Raw genomic sequence first — 14,406 nt, forward strand, 5'->3', positions numbered from 1 at the left:
TAACCATCAATTCTTTACTCTGATGATTTAAAAATGCTGATTCCACCCAAAAGTATAAAAATTAACTAATACTAGGAGGGTCTCCACCATGTGTTTTACTGTCCCCACTGTTAACAGCGGCCATGCCTTGCTAGGAAGAGACAGGATGTCCCCATGGGAGCACGTTCTCCTCCTGCAGGCTGCAGGGCCGTGGTGGTCAGTCCACCTCCCAGGTCTGGGTCAAGGTGACCATGGCTTGTCCTGTATGGGGTGCAGAACTTTCGCTCATGTTTGGACCAGATGCCAATGTGACTGTGGAGTGGCATGGTGGTGGGCAGCGTCCAGGGATCAAGCCCATGATCCGCACTCACAGGCAAACACCAGCATAAGCGTGCTCCACCATGACAGCACCTTGAGACCCCTCGGTTCCTAAAACAGTGCTAAAATCTTTGTGAATGAAGGTTTGACAGCCAAGTAGCGTGTGCTGGTGGGTGTGAGTGGAGGGTTTGCACAGAGGGAACATGCCAGGCACTGAGTGTGCATCTCCATCTACAGGTGGATATGGAAGCCCTAACCTGGGTGGCCCAGGAGATGGAAGTGTTGGGAGATGGTAAAGGCTTAGATAGCTAAGGTCATGAAGGTGGGCTCTCCCGGTGCGATTAATGCCTCCTAACAAGTGCACTCACCGCCCATCCAGACACACCTAGGACAGGCCAAGTGAGCTCAGGAGGGTGGCCGGCTGGCAGCCAGGAGGATGGTGGCACCAGAACCCAGCCCGCTCATGCCCTAACCTCAGACATCCGCTGCTTAAATTGCCCAGTATCTTGGTATTTATATAGCAACGTGGGCAGACAAAGATGTGCACACGCAGCCTGAGGGAGAGGAATCGGGCAAGGTCTAACAAAAGTACATGCGTCCAGCCTCCTCGATGGCTTCTGAATGTGTCCTCACGTCCACAAGGCGTAGGAGCACCATGTGCACATGGGGGTTTATTGTAGCCCTGTGTAAGGAGCCCGATCTGAAGACGACCCAAATTTCCATCAGCAAAGTCTTGATACATAAATTGCAGCAGGTGCACAATGGGATAGCAAGCGGTTGTTGAGGGATTGAGATTGCTTTGCCTGGCACCCTGGAGCAGTGGAGGTATGGCTTCTGAGCGGCCTCCTGTGACGGGCCTGCGGGCGAGGGCTGCTGTTGGGATCCTTAGCTCTCCTTCTCTCTCAGCTCAGCTACGGCCTGGCCAGGCCTGCCGTAATCGGGTGAGAGGGACCGGAAACAGCCACTTGCTCTGGTTAATTGGTCCCTGACATCTGTGGCCTTGGGCCCTGGGGGAGCTGGGCCCTGTCCTGCATTCCTGTCCTGTGGCTGTGCAGCAAATCACCACGGACTGGGTGACTTAAACATCAGGTCTACTCGCCCGTGTTCTGGAGCCACATCACCAACCTCCAGGCACCGCAGGCTTCGTGCCCTGGGAAGGCTGCACGGGGGTCCTTCCAGCCTTCGTGGGGTGGCAGCTGCTGGTGTCCCTGGACTGCCGCGAGGCAGAACCAGCTCTGACCGTCTAATCTGGTGTCCCCTCTGCATGCCTGTCTGTGCCCCCTCTCTTTGTAAAGACGCTGTACATGCTAGATCTAGGGCTCCCAAGTGCACCGCGGTCTCGTTTTTATTTCACTAATTACATTTGCAAAGATCTCTCTTCAGTCAGGTCCACACCCCAAGGTTCCAGGTCGATGACTGGGCGGACACTCTTCAGCCAGGGTCTATGCCCTGGAGAAGAGCTAGAGACACACAGGGCCTAGGATGGGCTCTCCCTGAGCTGAGCACCCCCCTTCTCGGGGCACAGCAGAGCAGCCAGGGCCAGGGCTCAGGGTGGACTGTGGCAGGAGGTGGGCAGCTCCCCCAGATGCCCAGCTGTGGGACGTTGGCTGCACACTTGCCCTGGCGCCTGAGCTGACTTCCTCTGCTGGCCTGTGGCTTAGGGTATGGGCATCTGAGACAAGGTGTCACTCTGCGGATCTGGGTCACAGAGCAGGCTCCCCTGGGGGGGGGGGGTGACTCTCACACACGTGTCGCTGCTGGTGGACATGCACCCAGACACAGGCCGAGCAGGGGAGGACAGCTTGGAAAGTAAAAAAAGGGGCTCTGACACTTTCTTAGCGACATGACAATAACTAACCCAGCCTCCGCGCCAGGCTGTCACCTGGAAATGTGACTGATCTGCGTCCTTAGCCTGACTGAGGCAAAATCGCAAGCCCACACCACCCAGATGGCCACATGAAGCCAGGCACAGCCCCACGGACCGCGCGCTGTCAGGTGGCTTAGCATCGTGGCTCTGTCTGGCTGTGGATTCAGACAGGCTCCAGAATTTAGCAATCTTCCAGCTGTGGTTTCTTGGAAAGGTTTCAGAGTTTCTGCAAGCCTCCCGCTCCTCAGTGAGTGGCTGTGAGGGTCTCACAATGCTGAACGGAGCCAGCGTCACGGGATGGCTTCCGTCTTTCATCTGCCATTGTAAATAAAGTTTTATTGGGACACAGCCACACATGCTCACTCACACGCAGACGGCTCATGGCTGCTTCTGCAGTGCCACGGCCCTGGGCACCATCCTGATGGAGACCCAGGGAGGGAGGGAAGGAGGGGAGTCGCTTGGCCTCCAACACTCCCAGAGGCACATGGGCAGGATGTTGGCCATTTATTACCAGCTTCCCAACAACCCCCGAGCATGGAGCATAGGGACAATGGAAGAGCTGCACCGTGGTGTGCTTACTGTGGAACACAGCTCAACCATGGGGAGGACCCAGGCCTGCTGCACACTGCCCTGGGCAGGGGTGGTGGGCAGGGCAGCTCCGGTGCTGCAAGATCCCGGCTGCCCTGTGCTGTTCCCGTCCCACCCGGGCCCCTTCCTCCTGTCCACACATCACTCTCACTGTATGACGTCCTCTACCACCTGAACATGCCACCCTTCACAGAGGTGGCATTGCTCTTTCTTAAGGCACTATGGGAAGATTTTGGCAGAAGGAGCTGGGCCGGGGCCACAGTTCCCCTTGAGGCCACCCTGCGCTGGCTGTCTTGTGTGCACTCTCCTTCTGTCTGTTAAATGTCACAGTGTAGAAGGGTCTCTGTCTTTAGAGGTCCCCGAGCCCTTGCATCAGTCCTCGGCCACAACCTGTGAACCTCGAGTGTGGTCTGCAGCTGTTCGCACCAGTGCTGTGGTCTCAGTGCCCCCTGGCGGGTGCACCTGCTGAGACCCCAGGGCGGCAGTGCTGGAGGCACCTGGAGGCGCTGGGGAGGGCCTGCAGACTCCGCCCTGGAGCCACTAGTGTCCTCAGCATGGGAGTGGGCGGTCACCTCAAAATGGATTGGTTGTAAAAGTGAGTTCATCTCCCTCTTGCTCTCCAGCTCCTGCCCTCTTGCCCTTCCACCTTCTCCTCCAGGGCGAGACGACCAAGACCCTCACTAGGGACCCTGTTCTCGGACCTCGGGTCTCCCTCTGGCCTCCAGAGACTGGGCCACACAAACCTCTGCTCACTGCAAGTGCAGTACCTCGTCCTGGTATTCTGTCAAAGAAGGGTAAAAAGGATGCACGCCGTGCTACAAAGTCTCTTTATATAAATGTGGATTATGAATATTTTGATATTTATTATATAGTGGGTGAGAGAGGCCGGAAATACACAGGCTGCACCTATTTATCCACTGTGTGCCTGACAGGGAAAGAAAGAACAGCCCGGGAAACGCCCCACATGTGTGCTGGGCTCCTGTAGAGGCGGAATTGTCCTGTGCAAAGCTCTGTGTGGGCCACTAGCTTGTCACCGTGCCCTCACCCTGTTGAGTCAGCCCAGCGGTGGCCTGGCCCAGCAGCGAGGCTGTGACTTGTCGCTAATCTTCCTGAGAAGCCGGCTCCCCCTCCATTTGTTTTTCGAGGCCTAGAGGAGGCCCTGAGTCACAGCTCTGCAGAAGGCAGAGATGTACGAAGCAGCCTCCCCCCTCGGCCAGCAATGACAGCAGCTCAGGTCACGATGATTAAAGGACAATAGATGTTTTCCACCTTGCAGTTCCCAGAGCAGCCTGCAGGACTGAGGGCTCCAGGCTGTGTGGACAGGATCCCAGCCAACTCCCTCCCAGGGATTTAGGTCCTTGCATAACTCACTAACATGGTGGGGGCAGGGAAGCCAGAGAGAGCTGGCATCAGCCTGACACATGGATCCTGGGCAGCCTCAACCTCTTCCCTGAAGCCGGGTTCATGGCTTTGACAGAACCCACCCTCCCCCAAAGCAAAACCCCACGTGAAAGCATCAAGGTGTGGCTCGAGCTGGGGCTGGAACTCCTTTGGGTGCCAAGGGCACTTGGCGCTCCTCTCTCCCTGGCCACTCCACACCCCAGAAGAGCCTTTCTCCCTGTCCCTTGCTGCATTTGTGGCCCTCTCCCAGGAGCAGCAGTGGCCAGGGACAGAGGCAGAGACCGGGAGGCCGGGCACAGCTGGTGGCTCTGCACTGGCTGGCGAGGGCTACAGGACAAAGGACCGCCAACCAGGAGACTGAACGCAACAAGCTGGGATCCTCCAAGTGGAGGTCGGGACCCTGGAGTCAGCCTCTCTTGGCTGCAGGGGACAGTACTCCCTGGCGTCTCTTGGCTTGTGGCCACAGCACTGCATGCTCAGCCTCCACCTTCCCAGGGCCTGTCCTCGCTGAATCTGTGACCTCTTCTGTCTTTTATAAAGACACTGACACTGGGGAAGGGCCCACCCTAGTCCTGTGTGACCTCATCTTATCCTAATTATATCGGCAAAGACGCAATTTCCAAAGGCGCATCCACAGTACCTGGGATCGACTTGAATATGTCTTTGGGGATACAAAACGCAGGCCCTGCACCATCCCTCAGGGAGCGTGGGGCTGACAGGGGGACAGGGCCAGGGTAGGAGGAGGGTGTCCAGCCCAGCTGGGACACTTGGAGAGCACCCAACCCCAACAGCCACCTGCTGTCCTGGGGACATGAGCTCTCACTTCAGCCCCAGATGAATGTCAGCCCCTAAACCCAATGCCCCTGGGAGGGTCAATATTTACCATCTGTGACCTCCTGGAGGGAGGGGGTGGGTGCCCTCTCCTGAGAGCAGGAGGGTGTGGAGGGGGCATCTCCTTAGGGGCAGGAGACAGAGGCAGGTAGGAAGATAAGTTGTAAGTCTGTTACCAGGTCGGCCTCTGGGGGTCCCAGGAAGACAGTGAGGCGCAGGGTGTCCTGAGCGGGCCTTACTGGAGGGCAGACGGGGCCTGCCACATGCAGATGTCCCTTTGGAAGTGGACACGGGGCGGCCAACCCTGGGGAAACATGATTCCACTCATCACTACATAAACAAGAGGAATGTCATCATCTTCCCCCTGGTCTGCAGGAGCTGCTCATCAGTGGTGGCTAGATGGTGGCCCGGAAGAGGTGTGTCATCGACAATAATTCTGAGCTGCCAGGAACTTGGGCGGGGCTCTGAGGACTGTAGCCACCCTGGAGAGGCCAAAGAGCCCTGGTGCAGTCCTCGGGCAAAGCAGACCCTGTGAGGGTCGGTGACCTGCAACCCATGCCGCTGGGGGACTGGGGTCCTGCCCGCTTGGCTGACCCTCCTCACATTTATGACAGCCGCCATGGAAGTAGGACTACACCAGCAATCGGGAGCCCTTTCTGGTTTTCAAGGGTTAAAGTTCAGACAATCTGGGGGCCTCTTTAAGACGAAGAATATAGAATCCCCAGCAAGATCCGAGTGTGAGTGTCCACTTAGAGTGAGAATCACTCGCTGGAAGTCATTAGAGACGAGAAGCAGGTTCCTCCTTGGCTCCTCGGCAGGTGGCACCTGGCTTCTCCCCAGCAACTGTACCCTGCAGCTCCCGGAAGCTCTGGGCCCTCCCGTGTACCAAGCCAAGTGGGCCCTGGAGCTCCGGCCTGTGGCTTTCGGGTAAAGACCACCTGCCTGTGGTGAGGAGCGGGGTTCAGGGTGTGGGTATCAGGCTCAGCAGGAGGAGCCGGGCCTGGTGTGCAGCAGAGGGGTGTTCCTCGGCCACTCTTCACCCCCACGCTGCCCCTCACCCAGCAACCAGCACGACCCTCCTGCAGCAGCATGAAACACGTGCCCTCCTCCCACCCAGCTCCAGGAAGTCACTGGCAGCTCATAAGTCGGCGACCACCTGAGGCCCCGCTCTGAATGCCCTGGCTGTGTTCCTTGAAGGTAGGAAGTAATCACAGCCCTCCCGCCAGATGAAAGGAGCCCAGTGGGAGGACAGGTATGTCCCATCAACAGGGCAGAGCCTAGGTTAGACTCCTACCGGACAGCCAGCCTGGCTGGGCTCCACTGGCCTGAGCTGCAGGAAGGGCAGAGCAGAGCTGGGGCCAGGGCAGCAGGGAGGCCATGTCCTCGTCCTCAGCTGCCCCACCACGCCCCATACCTTTCTCCTGGGGTCTCTTCCCTTTTGCTCTGCTGCTCAGCCTCCCAAGCCTGCGTCCCGGTTGGGCTGCTCAGGTAGAAGAGAGAGTGGGCTACTCCCTGCACACCCCACACTGAAGCTCAGCTCTTTGGAGAACCAATCCACGCACCCTGAGCATTCAGCCTTCACCCAGAACCCACCTGACCCAAAGAAGAGTATTGAGCACACTGCAAAGTGCCAGGAGCTGCTTGTCCTTGGATCTCAGTCTACCAAGACCTTAAATTTGCCCCAGTGGACCCTGGTCTACTGGGGAAGCAGACAGAGCTGGTTTGATGGGCACAAGCTTGGGGAGGGGTCCAGCAAGGCCAAGAGCCTGGGGCCTGGGCAGAGCTGCTCTAGGCCCGATTCTCAGAGCCCGACACCCCAGGGAGTGCCCCCTCCCTGCTCTGCAGCCTGGGAACATTTCCTGGGAACCTGCAGGTGGAGGGCTCCTGGCCCCAGGCAGGGGTGATTAGCAGCCCTGTGCCAGTCTGCACAGGACTTCCCGAGGCCGCCCAGATCAGGAATGCTCTGCATTTTTCTCATTTCAATAAAGGTACAAAGGGTCCTTTTGGAGCCAAGGAAACCACGAAACCACACCCTCTGGGGTTGTGCTGGCTGCAGGCTGCTGATTGCTGCTCCGGGTGCTGTTTTATTTGACAGTTCACCTCTGACTCAGCCCTGAAGAATGCCAGCCAGCCCACCCCATCCTGTCCTCCGGAACCCACTGTGACCCCAGTGACAGCCAGCGCCTCCATTCAGCGACAGTGGGTAGCATGGGGGCTCAGGGAAAGAAGGGATGGAGCCTGGGAAGAGGAAGCCTGCCAGGCCCAGGGAGGAATGAGATGAGAAACTGGGCCCAGGGGAGCCGTGCAACCCAAAGACCAGTGGAGCCCGAATAGAGGACAGAACAGCTGCCACGTGACAGGTTCCTTCTGCTGCACTGGCTTGGTAGACACCTGCCCCCTCCCCAGCCTGCATCCACCCTCTCCCAGGTCCAGCCTTGACATATCTGTGACTTTGGCGGAGTCACTTGATTGCCCTGGCCAGGATGTCCTCAGTTTGAAAACCTGCTGGTGGCAGCAGTGACCTCATGGTGAGAGGTGGAGAGTTACTAACTCTGAGCAGCTCACAGGCTTCTGCAGGCATGAGGACAGGGCAGTGCTGGGGGAGGGACGTGAACCCCAGCTGCCCCAGGGACCAGTGACTTGGATAAGTCTCTGGGCCTCAGGGGTCCACCCCCCACCTGATACATGGGACATAATAACATCTCTCCTCTTCCTTGCCTGGACATCAGGGCAAGCTTTGAGCTCCCGGAGAGGCGCCAAGGAGCGCAAGGTGTTATTAGAGACCTTCAAAGCTGCCGGACTCAGTTTACTCCCCAGCTTCTCCCTCCCTCTCCACCTCACCATTATTCCCTTCTCACACCCCCACACTCCCTTTCTCTTCCTCATCTCACTAGCAAGTCACTCGCACAATGGGCCTCCAAGGCTAAAACTCTCCAGACAGCTTCTGCCTCCCCACTAATGGGCCCTCAGACAACCAGGACTGGCGGGGCCCTGGGGGAACACTGTCCAAACCTCAGAAGTAAGTGCTGTTCATCCATTCATCCACCCACTCCAGCCCTCATCCACCCATCCATCCACCCACTCATCCATCCAACACTCCCTCCTCCATATCCACTCATCCATCCATCCCTCCCCTTTCCATCCATCCACCCACTCATCCATCCATCCCTCCCCCCTCCAGATCCACTCATCCATCCATCCCTCCCCCTCCATATCCACTCATCCATCCATCCCTCCCCTTTCCATCCATCCACCCACTCATCCATCCAGCCCTCCCTCCTCCATATCCACTCATCCATCCATCCCTCCCCTTTCCATCCATCCACCCACTCATCCATCCAGCCCTCCCTCCTCCATATCCACTCATCCATCCATCCCTCCCCTTTCCATCCATCCATCCACTCATCCAGCCAGCCCTCCCTCCTCCATATCCACTCATCCATCCATCCCTCCCCTTTCCATCCATCCATCCACTCATCCAGCCAGCCCTCCCTCCTCCATATCCACTCATCCATCCATCCCTCCCCCCTCCATATCCACTCATCCATCCATCCCTCCCCTTTCCATCCATCCACCCACTCATCCATCCAACCCTCCCCCCTCCAGATCCACTCATCCATCCATCCCTCCCCCCTCCATATCCACTCATCCATCCATCCCTCCCCTTTCCATCCATCCACCCACTCATCCATCCAACCCTCCCCCCTCCAGATCCACTCATCCATCCATCCAACCCTCCCCCCTCCAGACCCACTCATCCATCCATCCATCCCTCCCCCCTCCAGATCCACTCATCCATCCATCCCTCCCCCTCCAGATCCACTCATCCATCCATCCCTCCCCCTCCAGACCCACTCATCTATCCATCTACCCATCCATTCACCCTCCCTCCCCCTCTCCATATCTACTCATCCATCCATCCACCCACTCATCCATCCATCCCTCTCCCTCTCCATCCAGCCCTACCCCTCTCCATCCACCCAACCACCCATCCATCTATCCATCCATCCATCCATCCATCCCTCCCCCATCCATTCATCTATCCATCCACCCACTCATCTATCCCTCCCTCTCCCTCTTCATCCATCCCTCCCCCTCTCCATTCACCCAACCACCCATCCATCCATTCATCCATCCATACCTCCCCCTATCCATTCATTCATCCATCTACTCACTCATCCATCCCTCCCTCCCCCTCTCCATCCATCCATCCACTCATCCATCCATCTACCCACTCATCCATCCCTCCCTCCCCCTCTCCATCCATCCATCCACTCATCCATCCATCTACCCACTCATCCATCCCTCCCTCCCCTCTCCATCCATCCATCCACTCATCCATTCATCTACCCACTCATCCATCCCTCCCTCCCCCTCTCCATCCATCCATCCACTCATCCATCCATCCACTCATCCATCCATCCACCCATCCATCCACCCACTCATCCATCCATCTACCCATCCATCCACCCACTCATCCATCCATCTACCCATCCATCCACCCACTCACACCCCCAGAACCTGCTCTTTCATCCCAGGGCTGAGGGTGGCTCTGCCCAGCTCTTGTCCGGAGGGAGGAAGAAGCAGAATCAGGCCTGGCAGTCTCCTTGGTCCTGAGAAGACCCAGACGAAGAACTACATTCCAGCCAGGATGCAAAGACAGGGCTAGCCCAGTAGGAAACATGGCGGACAGTGCCCAGGCTTCTCACAGGGAGCCCCTTGTCCTAACCTACACAGACCTCTAGGGCCCTCTTCAGCCTCCTCACCCTGGCCCACACTCCTTGTTTTCCTCTGTGAGGTTGGAGGAGCAGGGAGACAGGGGCAGGAGGATGACCCGAAGCCTCTGTCCTGCCCCCTGACCTCATGGTTCCTGGGTGCTCTCTTCCAGGGACAGCCTTATGGGCCCTGGAGAAGGATCCAAAGGTGGGGCAGTTCCCTGAGAGGAGGGGTGAGCCCAGAGGTGCTGCTGGCTGCCCTCTGAAGGCCCAGGGAGCGGGTTTCTCGGGGTGGTCCAGACCCCACCTGCTTCAGAAGAGAGGGGTAGCTGAAAACACACCTGTTTCTGAGCCAGGCCCCTCTGAGTCCAGGCCCAGGAATCTGCACATGAACAAGTCCCCATTGCCCCGGGGCACTGTGCCTGAGAACCCTGGCTCCAGAAGTTGGGGTGAGGTGCCCGTCTCCCTGGGAGGGTCCCAGCACCCTGATCTGGTGACACAGTGGCCTGGTCCTATGGCCAGGACTGTGCCTACAGGCACATCTTGCCAGCCTGGGAGGAACGAGGGTGTTCTCCTCTTGTACGCGCCCTGGACCCTGGCCCAGCAGACCAGAGGAGATGATAGAGAAGCCTTGGCACTGCAGAGGGCAAGGAGACTGCCAGGCCTGCTCTGCTTCTTCCTCCCTCAGCACAAGAGCTGGGCAGAGCCGCCCTCATCCCTGGACCTCTGCTGGGCCCGTGCTGGGCCTCTGCTCCCGTTCACAGGCCTCCTCCCTTCTCAGGCTGCCTTCCTGCTCATCACGCAGGATCCATGGAATGAGGACTTTATTTTATGGGTCTCCTGTGATTTGTTAGTTAGTTTTTGCAGAGCTGGGGGTGGAACCCAGGGCCTCACACTTGCTGGTCAAGCGTCCACCACTGAGCCACACGCACCCTGGCCAGGTGTTCATCAGCAGCCTGCTTAGGAGGCCTAGTGACCTTCCTCCCCTCCCTTCCCTCCTCCTCCTCCTCCCTCCTTCCTCCCTAAGACACTTTCTCCAGCCTCCAGCGCTGCACTCTGCGGGAGTCAAGCTCTCCCAACAAGGGCCCAGGTCTCACAGGGCTGGTGGGGTCAGGCCTTTGGGGAAAATAAAGTTGGGTGGGCAAAGCTGGAGAGGAGCACAATTTTAAACTGGGTGTCGGGTGAGGTCTGAGCAGAGACCTCATGAGCAGCCCTGCAGCGGGGGGGGGGGGAAACTGGAGGCTGAGGCCGCCATGCCCAGCACGAGGAGGCTCTGCCCTCCCTGCCACCAGCCTCACTTACAGGAGAGTGTGGAAAGCTGTGTGGGGACAGCAGGGTAGAGTGAGGGGCTGACCAGACAGCAGCAGGGGCTGAGACTGAGAGGAAGCAGGGCGGCAAACCACCCGAAACTCCCCCTGGGAGCAGCTGGCCACAAGGGCTCAGCTGGGTCACTCCTGCTGGCCTCCCATGTCCTTCTCCACATTTGGCTGCTGTGTGTGCAGGGGGATGGCCAGAATGGGGGACCCCATCTCTGATTCAGGGTCCTCCCAGGACCTCTCTCCAGCCCATGGCCTTCCTAGGACTTTGTGACACTCTCACATGGCATCTGTCCTTACGTGGTGGCTTGGAGCTCCCAAGACAGCAAAGGCTGAGCCAGCTGGTCCTCTTAATGCCTGGGCCCATAAGCAGCAGAGCACCCCCTCCACCACCTCCTATTAGGTAAAACAAGCCCAGGACCCCAGAGCTAAGAGGAAGAGACCATGCAAGGGTCTGGGTGCTGGGGGGTGCTGTCACAGGGGGCCTCAGATGCAACCCAGGACCTCGGGAGGCAGATCCCAGAGCAGCCAGCAGCAGCCCCCTCTGCCCTGGGGACTCGGCAGGAACGCAGACATCAGGCCCCGGGACTTCCCCATCAGACCCTGAGGGGAGAGCAGGGGGCCCAGGAATGCCTTCTGGCTCTCCCGGGGGTTTCTGCAGCTGACCATCTCTTGGGGAGGGGCTGCCTGGCTCTGTGGGCTGTTGGGAGGACTTGCTCCTGGTTTGCACCATCTGGAAGCCGCTGCAGTGGTGGCCCATGTCGGAGGGAAGCCCTGTGGGAGGGCAAGGGCACATGGGGGAGGGGACAGTGACATAGGTGAGCATAACAGCGGGTGGCCCTGGGGGAGTGCCAGGGCCCAGGTCCAGCTGGGACCGGGACCAGCAGGATTGCCCCAGGGATGTGGGTATGGGTAGGTAGAGGGTCCCAGGCAGGTTCGTGCTGGGGAAGGTCAAGAAACCACAGAGTCAGAAGGCCAGGGCCAGCACAGAGGGGGACTGAGCCAGTGAAGTGGGTGCTGGCTTCGGCTGTGCACTGTGGTGGGCTCCCACCGGGTTCCCTCTCAAGCCTCAGCTGGAACCAGGGGAGGGCGGTATTCCCACGAGATCACCAGGGAGGTGGGATCTGGAGGTGCTGGCTCATCAGGAGTGCGGTGTGGGTCAGTGAAGTGGGGGCTCCTGGAGACGGGCAGCTGCACAGGGCGAGCTCTTCCTGGAGTCCGCATGTGAAGTTCTGAGATTGGATGAGTTTGCTCAGGAGCACACGTGGCCACAGAGCTCCAGGGAGCTGTGGGAGGTGTGTTGGGAGAGGAACACACCCTGGCCAGGGCAGAAGGTTCTGGAAGGGGAGGTGTGACTCTGGTGTCAAGTGACCTTCTGCCGATGGTTTCCCCAGCTCAGTGGGAAGCCAGCAGGATGGGGAAGCTGGTTCAAAACGTGGAGAAGGATTGCGAGACAGAGAGGACAGGCTGGACCCTGCTGCAGAGCACCCCATCAGAGGTCGCGGCAAAACCGTCACCTGGAGACAAACACGCTCACGTGGCCACCAGAGCACATCGCTGTCACTGTCTCCTACAAGCCCACACGACCTCGGCAGAGCTGTCAAACACCAGTCAATACAAAGCCAAAGCAAAAGGTGCTTCGAGACAAGGGGTGCTTCTCTGGGGGAAGCCCCTTGCTTTGTGGGGTGCGAAGATTTGGGGCAAAGAGAGAAAAGCACTCGTTTTCATTAAATCTGTTTTCAGCCAAGGTAATGAGGTCAGGGATGGGCGCCATGCAAGGGGTGGTGCTGGGGACGTCCTCAAAGGGAAGAGGACCCTACTGGGTTCCCCAGGGAGCCAGGGTCTCATCTCGGCTCACCCACAGGGTGTGAGAAAGCCCCTGCACTACAGGAAGCCATGAGGAGCAGTGACCCCACTGATTCACACGGTCCCACACCGTTGGAATGCTGGGGTGGGGACCGGCAGGGCTGGCCTTGCTGCCCCCCTGAAGCCTGGCCAGCACCCTCACATGTCCCAGGACCCTGAGGAGGGCAGCATGCGTGCTCACCAAAACTGTGTTTGTCCCTGCTCTTTTGCTATAAATGCATGCGGTTCCCAGGTGCTAAGGACTCAACACGGCAAGAGGGAGTCAACTCGGTAAGAACACAAAGCTATCACTCGGCCATCAGCTTTCCCCAGTTTTGATAGACTCAGCTGGTTGACCACCACATAGACTTTCCAACAAGTTCCTCGGGGACTTGCAGGGTCTGCTGAGGGGTTGTCACAGGTGTGGCCCCCGCTCTGAGCTCTAGGAGAGTCAGGTCCCTCAAACTTCACTGACCCCTTGCAGCATGGGATTCACCCAGGTGCAAAGCAAAGGGGCCAGGAAGTTCCTCGAAGGGGCCAGACTTTCGGGAAGGGACAGAGGGGTCAGAGCGGTCCCATCAAAGGCCAAGGGTCTGGGGGTCCTAGAACAGTCCCAGGCCTGCAAGCCGGGTGTCCCCCAAACCCAGGCAGCTCTCACATCCCGTGGAACCCTGGGAGTGGCAGGACCTGGGAGGCAGGGAGGTTGGGGCGGGGGAGGCGGCTTCCGTGGGCCAGTGTGAGGTCCCTGGTGCTGGGAGAGCAGCTTCGGAGGCAGAAAAGGCCACTTGCTTTCTCAGAGTTACACCAGGCGTGTTAGGTGTCCCATTTTAACCTCTAGTCCTCCTTGGGGTTTGAAGGTCACTCTAAAACTCCAGTCATGATATTTGTAAAGCCAGGCAACGTTAACATCACTCTGTGGGGGCTTAATTAGATTGACTGTTTGGACAAATGGCTTAAGTGCTGAGCTCCCCGGCGGAATCAGTCGCATCTGCAAACCTACCAGATCTGGTCCCCTCCCAGGAAGCAAGCCGCATTTGCAAGTTGATGATCATCCTTCAAAATGACTTCAAATGGCCTCAAGAAGCAACAGCACCTCGTGTGTTAAGTCACATCACTAAATCTAACAAATGAGTCTCGACCCGGATGAGTGTCAAGCGTCCTGGGCTGTCTCAATCCCGTGCACAGGTAGGAAAACACCCTGCCCTTTTCCACCTGAAATCAAAGGTCTAAAAAATTGACTCAGTCCACGGGACCGGGCTCAAGGTGGATCTGGCAGGTACTGCCCTGTGCAAATTCTCTCCCTTCTCCAAACACTGCCAGCACCCAACATGCAGCCCTCTGGCAACTCAGGGGAAAGCTCGGCCTGCCCAGGTAGACGGGCTCACCTCTGGGGGGCTAGCGCTGCCTATTAGCCTGACACTCCTGACGTGGACCCCAGGTCTGACTCCCTGACAAGCAGGCACTGTGTTGAATCCTTTTCTGGGGTCCCCATGGCAGCAGGTGACAGGTGGCTGTGGAAATCAGGTTCCCATATGCACCTCTCACC

This window comes from Ictidomys tridecemlineatus, chromosome 3 (assembly GCF_052094955.1).
Source record: "Ictidomys tridecemlineatus isolate mIctTri1 chromosome 3, mIctTri1.hap1, whole genome shotgun sequence".
NCBI classification, from domain to species: Eukaryota; Metazoa; Chordata; class Mammalia; order Rodentia; family Sciuridae; genus Ictidomys; species Ictidomys tridecemlineatus.